The sequence below is a fragment of the Ursus maritimus genome, unplaced genomic scaffold (assembly GCF_017311325.1).
Source record: "Ursus maritimus isolate PB19 unplaced genomic scaffold, ASM1731132v1 scaffold_10, whole genome shotgun sequence".
NCBI lineage: Eukaryota > Metazoa > Chordata > Mammalia > Carnivora > Ursidae > Ursus > Ursus maritimus.
The window spans coordinates 50,328,649-50,336,612 of record NW_024423344.1 but is presented as its reverse complement, the minus strand read 5'-3'; the positions used below and the strand labels follow the sequence as shown (position 1 = coordinate 50,336,612).

General features: G+C 40.7%; 1 pseudogene; it reads right to left on the bottom strand.

Annotated features, from left to right (window-relative positions):
• Nucleotides 1–3,323: 3,323 nt before the first annotated feature.
• LOC103659176 lies at nt 3,324–7,654 on the bottom strand (annotated as a pseudogene).
• Nucleotides 7,655–7,964: the final 310 nt, after the last annotated feature.

Here is a 7,964-nt window from a genome sequence, read left to right as displayed (position 1 = left end):
GTCTGAGAAACCTAAAACTGAGTGGTTGATTTTCCACCACTGTCGAGAATATGTGATGCTCCTTATGGCTCTCCAGCCTCATTTACCCTGAAACCTTGAAGGTTCCAGAATGCATCATGCCTTCTCCCAATTCACAGGATTTGCGCAAACCTCAATTTAGAAAATCTTCGTCTTTACTTGCCTCCCCTCTACTCATCTTTTTGACACAATTTGATGATCACCTCCTCCAGAAAGCCATCTTTTACAATATGTGCCCTTCACCACCACCTTGTGTATTCCTGGAGAGTCCTGTAGTAATCTTGATACCACAGTTCTTACCACACTTTATTGTAATCAGCTTGTCTAGTTTAGCTATGGCACTCTAAATTATCAGAGGGTAGGTGTTGTTTTATCATCTTGTATTCCCAAAACCTAGCATAGAGCCTGGCACATAATATACACAATAAAAAGGAATGCTTACCCCATCTCCCTCCCAGAACTTCTGACGCCTTCTGGTCCCTCAGGATGATAGTGTATATAAATCTCCTCTCCCAATTACTGCAGTTAGCTTTAGCTCTACTCTTGCTTATACTCATCCCAGACTTGGCTGAGAGGCTCTTAACCAACCCAGACTGGTGGGAACCCTCCCCATCAGAGACATTTTGTTCTCCAGCCAAAGGAGGGAGACACAACAGCCCCAGTCTTGCTCCAGGTGCTCCTAACAACACAGCTATGACCAGGCACAGAACAGACTGGGTTATAGTTTGCAGGTTCTTCGTAGCTCCCTCTCCACCTAGTTTGCTCTGTTAAAGCAGTCTTGTCAGACACTCGTCTGGTGCTTTGTTTTGCTTATAGTTATCCTATGTACCCTGAGCCACAGAAAAGCCTGAATAGTCCTTCTACCTGTATTTGCTTTTCCCATTCTCTGCCACCAAGCTAAACATTTCTTTTGCTTTCCTGCACTTCTAATCAGGTGGTCTTCCCTCTTAACCAGCTGTCCTAAAATCCAATGTGGCCTAGAATTCCTAATGCCATCTCATTCTACCTGCTTCTCTTGGATTGCTTTTGAACTTGGTTTATGACAGCCAGTTCTGCTTCAAGACCAAGGCCTACACTTTGGGGTTTTTTTCACTCATGTTGCCTTTTTTACTCTAAATTCAACTTCCAGAAGCATGGTCCCCACTGCTTATACATAAGATTATATAAGTATATTATACAAGAACATAGACAACATATGACTATACATTTCTAAGATAAATCTCTCCTAAATGTTCTCCTTAAAGTAATGAAAATATGTGGGGCGCCTCGGTACTCAGTTAAGTGTCTGACTTTTGACTTCGGCGCAGGTCATGATCTCAGGGTCTTGAGATGGATGGAGCCCCACGTCAGGCTCTGCACAAAGCATGGAGCCTGCTTAAGATTCTCTCCCTCCACCACTCCCCACCCACCCTCTCTCTCTCTCTCAAAAAAAAAAAGTAATAAAAATTTGTATATTTGTTGATCCTGCCAATAACAATTATAGAATAACTGCTAAGTTATTCAGAGGGGCACAATAATTAGGGTCAAAATTAAGCGTCTGAAATAGCTGGGGAGTTTTCTCCACACACTTTCACGTGATTGTGCTGTGGCTGTTGCATTTCATGGCATACCCATTTTTATAAGTCTATTTACGAGTGCAAAGAGGCTTAGCCACCACTGCTTTGGCCTGCCAGCTTGGACTGACTGCTGTTATTTTAACCACATTCCCCTTTAGAAAGAGCACAACCAACAGTTCCAAATTCCTGAGGGAGCCGTAACTGTTTATACTGAGAAAACTGAATGACACATCGCTTGGAAATTTGTTATTATTGAAGCCACTATTAACTTGTTTTGTTTGTTTGTTTGTTTTTATTTGTCCAGAGTGATCTCTTAAGGCTCAAAGTGTCATACTTCCACCCCAACAGTTAAGGGTTACTTGTCCCAGGAGCAGAAGCCTATCCTGGAGAAGAGCCTGGACAACTGGACACCAGGAACCAACACACCCTAAGAAAGGAAAATATCAGGGCTCAGCCAATGTTCCCGATCAGGCAAAGAACATCATTTTCTTTTAAACACTAATAATGACAATGACTAGGGCCTGCCAGATCTGGGAGTAGAACAGCCCAAGGACTTAGCAACTTAAGAACTCGAATTCTTACCTAAAGGTCACTTATGGAGGAGGAAAAAGAGCCCATTCTGTATGAAAAGTCATGCTTTAGAATAGAAAGGAATCAAGTGGTTAGTTTTTGCCAACCTGCTTCTGACCACTTTTGTCTGGGATATGTGCTTATGTGAGCCATCCTAACTCTGGAGGGCTGCCCACTTCCTAGTCTGTTCACTCATTCAGGTCTACCTCAAACCCAGCTTAGATGGCTTTTCTTAGATAAGACCCTGTTCACTTGATATTTGCCTCAGGCCAGCAGTGCTTTTCTCTCCGGATTCAACTTTGCCCCACCTAATCATCTAGTAATGATCCACACCAGGGATCCTGATTCAGGTCAAGCCTTGACGACATCCAGGAAAAAAATCTTCCAAACCCATATCCCTGAAGAGGATGCTTCCTACAAGTGTCAAAAATTGTTACAACAACAACAACAACATTGTTACAGGTCTGAGATTTTACCAACTTCTGCAAGCTGACAAGTTAGTCTGCCATAGTTTTTTGGATAGTGGCAGAAGACACATGACCCTTGGGTTGGAGACAAAAGATTGTGTTACTCATGGCACAGTCAACACCTTGAACTTCATGTTTGTGTTGGTTCCTCTTATCCCTCAAGTTTCATAGGTTACACAGAGCAGCCTATACAAGTGCTGCTCACCCAATGGGTTTGCATCACAGCTGAGATACCCTGAGCTTGAGAATTCCCAACTTTTTCTTACAAGAGATTGGGCTACAAGAAAACCTGTCCAAAGCGGCTCAGGAGGACAATAATGAAAATAATCATATTGGACAGCAAAAAGACTGGCTCTCTGCTCCAGAGAAAGATATTATTTTTATCTTCTGTTCACTCTCAGACATCTTTGAAAAGATCATCCAGAACAAAATGCTATCACTACCTCTGCTCACAAGATGTGCAGAAACATGAAAAACCCATGGAAATTGCCTCTTAACAGTAAGTTGAAAAAATTAGTGAATAAATGACACAATTTATGAACATCTCAGAGAAACAAAGTAATGAGTATTCAATACAAATAGTTCATCCATTCTCTATTTCTCTAAATAAGCACACAAGCATATGTCATAAAGGTCATTTCTGTTGGCCAAGAAAGATTCTCATTTTATTTTATTTATTTAAATGTATGTCATTCTTTTTTTTTTTCTTTCAGATTACTGGCAGTTTTAACGAGTTAGTGGGATTTCTTCCCATGATCAGTGAACGCAGGCATTACAGTGCAGAGTCCAGAGGGAGGAAAGGCTGGGTGAGGGGACAGGAGGGCCTCAAGGCAAGGCCTGGTCACTTGATGACATGCAGAGCTCTTTTTAGGGGACTATGGTTCATCTTGGGGGCAACTGAATTCAGACACTCCCACATTTAGAGAGGTAATGTTCACATCTCATTCTCCCAGTTCTTTTGGTGGTATTCCTGAAGTGCTTTCTCTGCCACAGTGTCCAAAAACTTACAATTGTTCGGAGACTTCTGGGACCATCACAGTGATGAAGTCAGAATCAAAGAGCTTCGTAACCACCTTAGTGAGGCCAGAGGGAACACTGGAGTCAGAAGTCTGGAACTCACCATAGTGACCTGGAGATAGAATGGGTCTTCACTTTGAGTGATATTAGCCAGCTGGGACACCCAGATCAATTGTTCATTCAGCTGCTTCAGCAGAGAGGATGTGTTGAACATCTTCTCCTAGGAGGACTGCAGCAGCTCAGGGTACAGCTTGGTGAACTTCTCAGCAAGCTGGAGGGAACTGTTAAGCTCCTGTCACAACTGGAACTGTTAAGCTCCTGTCACAACTGGACCTGAGAGGGGTTGCCAGCCAAACAGTCCACTGATAAGATCTCCTGGCATTTGTCACACTGGTCCTTCATCCTCAGGCATCCTGTGGAGTTGTGACGGATCTCTCCTTGCACACAGCATGGTCTTGGTTGTCTTCTGTGAATTCCATTGGGAAGTGGTAGGGGATTCTATGAAAGTTGACATCCAGGGCCTGTTGAGCCTGGTGTGTCATGTCAAAGAAGGGCTGAAACATGTTGTGGAAGTTCAAGGGTTAATATGCCGGAGAACACATTCTGTTCTGGGTTATGCAGGACTTGGGACTGAAGAAAAGAGGCCTCTCCTGGAACGACCTGAAGGGTGTGTAGTGGAAGTATCCTGCAGCTCATGGCTGAAGAGTCTGTCGTGGAAAGTCTTGTCCATAATGCTGGATGTCCGGCTGAAGCTGTCCTGCACGATGTCCAGGGCACGTGTCAGCTGCCAGTCTTCTCCATCAGGGAGTCCATGCAGCCACCATTAATCCAGAAGTAGATGGGAGAACTGGTTCATAAATAACTTAAGCTGACAGCCAACCAGGCGGGTGTGTAGAACTTCATGCAGGTCTGTTTCAAGCAGGGCTTACACTCCTCCTGGAGGGCCACCATGGTGTCATTACATACCCCCTGGGACGCCTTCAGCTTCATTTCAGAATCCTTGGTATCACTTAGGGCATCCTCTTTCTTCTTCTTGGCTTCTTCTGAGTTGCTGAGTAGTGATTTGTGCTTCTACATTTGTTCTATTAGGGCTTTATCTGTGAGAGCATTTTAAATTTCCTTATTAATGTACTTACTCCCCTGTGTGGATACTTCCTGGAGCTCTGTGTCTGAGACTACCTTGTCTCCCAGAACCCATCCATTCTCCCAGGTCAGCAGCAGCCCCACCAGCAGCAGGAGAGTCTTCATCAGGTGTCCCTCTTCAATTATGGGATCCTAGCAGGCCTCAGTCAGTGGCAACGATTGACCATCTGCTGCTCCTGGTGATGCTGGATGGTAAGCATGGTGAGGCATGTATTTACAGCACTCTGCCACATACACAAACCCTTTGGGGCTGGCTGCAAACCTACATGACTCATGCCCAAAGTTGTATGTCATTCTTTCAATAACTGACACTCATTTGAATAAATCCTGCAAAACTCAATAGGTGACACTTTTGAACTTACCAAATGCTATTAACTTCATGGACACAGTTTGCTTCAAATATCATTCCATCACTCCACACATAGGATTTTTGTACAAATTCCTTGATTCTAAAAATCTTTACCCTAAAGACTAAAATGTAAATGACACCAAATTCTGAGGTTGAAATTAGTCAAAGTAAGGAGAAAATGCAGAAGAACTGTACTTAAAGACTGTGCTTCCAACTTTATAATAGACAGTTGATTACAGACCTTGGAGAGCATTTAAACTTGGGTCTAAATCATGGAATTAGTTCCACAATTACTCCCTGTCTTTTATGGCTTCCTTCTTGTAAGTCTCTTGGAATATCTTTTTAAAGATGGGGGTTTTTCTAAATAAATTAAGTTATTCCAGTCAGAATGGCATGAGCAACATTCAAGGAATTCCAAGTATTACGATGGTTAAGCAGCATTCTGCAAACTGTATTCTGGAGAACACAAGTATCTTTCATGATGTTAATAAATATTCTGCCATCCAAAAAAACAACAACAACAACAACAACAACTCCTTGGTCAAGTAAGTTTGGTAAACTATACATTAAACTGATTTCTCAACTGCAGAATTGTTCAGATCCTTTGATTGGGCTAATGTAGTTCTGATTGGGCTAATGAGGTTCATTTATCATTGAACCTATAGTAGGTGGGTCAGTGATCTAATATGAAACATTTCCCAAACTTTTTCACCATGCAAAATTTTTAACACCAGATGATCTTATTAGAGATGCTAGATGCTTTCTGTTAGGGGCACTAGAGTTCCATAGAACATGCTTAGGAAGATTCTGGACCACCACTCTTAGACCAACCCAAGCTAGGCATGAAACAGGAAAAGTGAAGGTATTAAGATAGTTGGGAGTTATTTTTGCAGAGGCTCTTGAATTATGTGCTAAGATATTTGAACTTTATTATGCAGGAAAAGGGGAAATATTCTGTTGACACTTTTTTTTAAAGATCTATTTGGTATGTTTAGATGTGGTCATTTTAGTAAGAAACATATAAAAAACAAGAAAGTCTATGTTGTAGTGGATTCCTCCACAGAAGAGGAGATCTACAGAAGAGAATTACCTCTGTAAATCCTCCAATTTCAAAACTTAATAGCCTTCACTCTTCAGAAGTTACACTTTATGTCTAAGAATTCCTGTGTAGTAGTTTTAATTAATTTTACTTTTTTTTTTTTCTGTTCTGTGTTCATTGTTCTTCCTCTTCCCTGAATTCCAGCTCGGACTCAATCTTGCAACAGGAACCAGCTGAGACATCAGATCCATTCATGAATTGTCCCAGTCTGAATAAACTCACTCTCTAAGTTTTTATCATTGAGGCTTATTTTCCTAAGTTTGATCATAGTCAGAACTATTTTGGATACTCTAACCAAGTTTTCTTCAGGAATATTTAATAAGCACCTATGTAATGAAAGGCTTTCTAATAAGTGCCTGGAGAAATAAGAGGAGGATTTAGACATATTTCCCTTAAAACTTGAGTACACTTTTGGATATTTTGCTTCAAGATCAGATTGACTTAATTTCTTTCAAACTTCGATTATTGATTTGTTCCGCTAGTCACGGCCAAATGTATAAAGAACAACTCAGCCCATCAGTCAATGAATATTTACTGAGCTCCTACTACATGCCAAACATTATGTTAGGTGCCAGGGGTGCAGCAATGTGCAAGACGGCCTGGTTCCTACCCTCACAGCATTTATAAATCTAGTTGCTACTAAAGGCAATAAAATGAGTGTGAAATTTTTACTAGTTATCTATTATAAATGCTTCAAAAAGTAATTATTATTAGTTATAAAAGGGGATAAAACATATGTGGCACAAGGTGAACAATTAGTTAATCTGGGAGAAGGGTATATGGATATTCATCTTACCATTCTTCTGATCTTTTCATTGAATTGAACTTTTTCAAAATAAGACATTGGAGGAAAGTTTAATAAGAAAAAACTAGTCAGAAAATTAAAAAGAAATCTGGAGTCAGATTTCTTCTCTAATCTAATACTGTCTTGTTTAGTTGTAACATTTCAGTGTTCTAGGACTTCTGAGTTGATTATTTCCATATTAGGGGCCCAGAGGCAGAAGCTAAAACATTACTACATGAATAAAAGCAAAGACTTGGATTGCATTTTCCCTACCATAGAACATGCTGCTGCAAGTGAACAGTGTGGCTCTTAAGTTTGGCCAGCATTTTTGTTAAACATTTTATAAAATAGATTAGCATACCTGACCCATGTCCAAGGAGATGAGGAGAATTACAATGTCCAGGCGTGTTATTTGGTGTCCTTCATTTGGTATTTCTTAAGCCATTCTCTAAGACAAGTATATATGCTATAACGCGTATGATAACCTATGACAAGCAATTAACCCAATGTATCCACTGTATAAATGCTAAAATATACAAAGTGGAACCTCTTCATTTTACGAGTGGCAGGGACAGAATCAACACCACCAATAGTGTATCCAAACAAAACAGTATATGTTAAGAGAAAGTATGGGAGGATTTAAGTGACTTTTAACAATGTCTTCCCACTACTCTTAACCCCAGACCCACTGAATAGATACTATCATTATTTGCATTTTTATTTTCTCACCATTTCCAAGTTGCCAGATACATGTTTGTCTCTGATGTGTGACACGTCTAAACGTTCAGCAAGGAATGCATATAGAAGAAAATCAAGTACATGAGAGTGAGGGCCAGTGATAAAAAGAGAAAAGGAGCATGAAGGCCTTTAATGGGGAAGTAAATATAAAATCAAAGACCTGATGTGTATTCCCAAAGAATAGAAATATAGGTTAACAGATAAGCAACATTTCTCCTCTAAC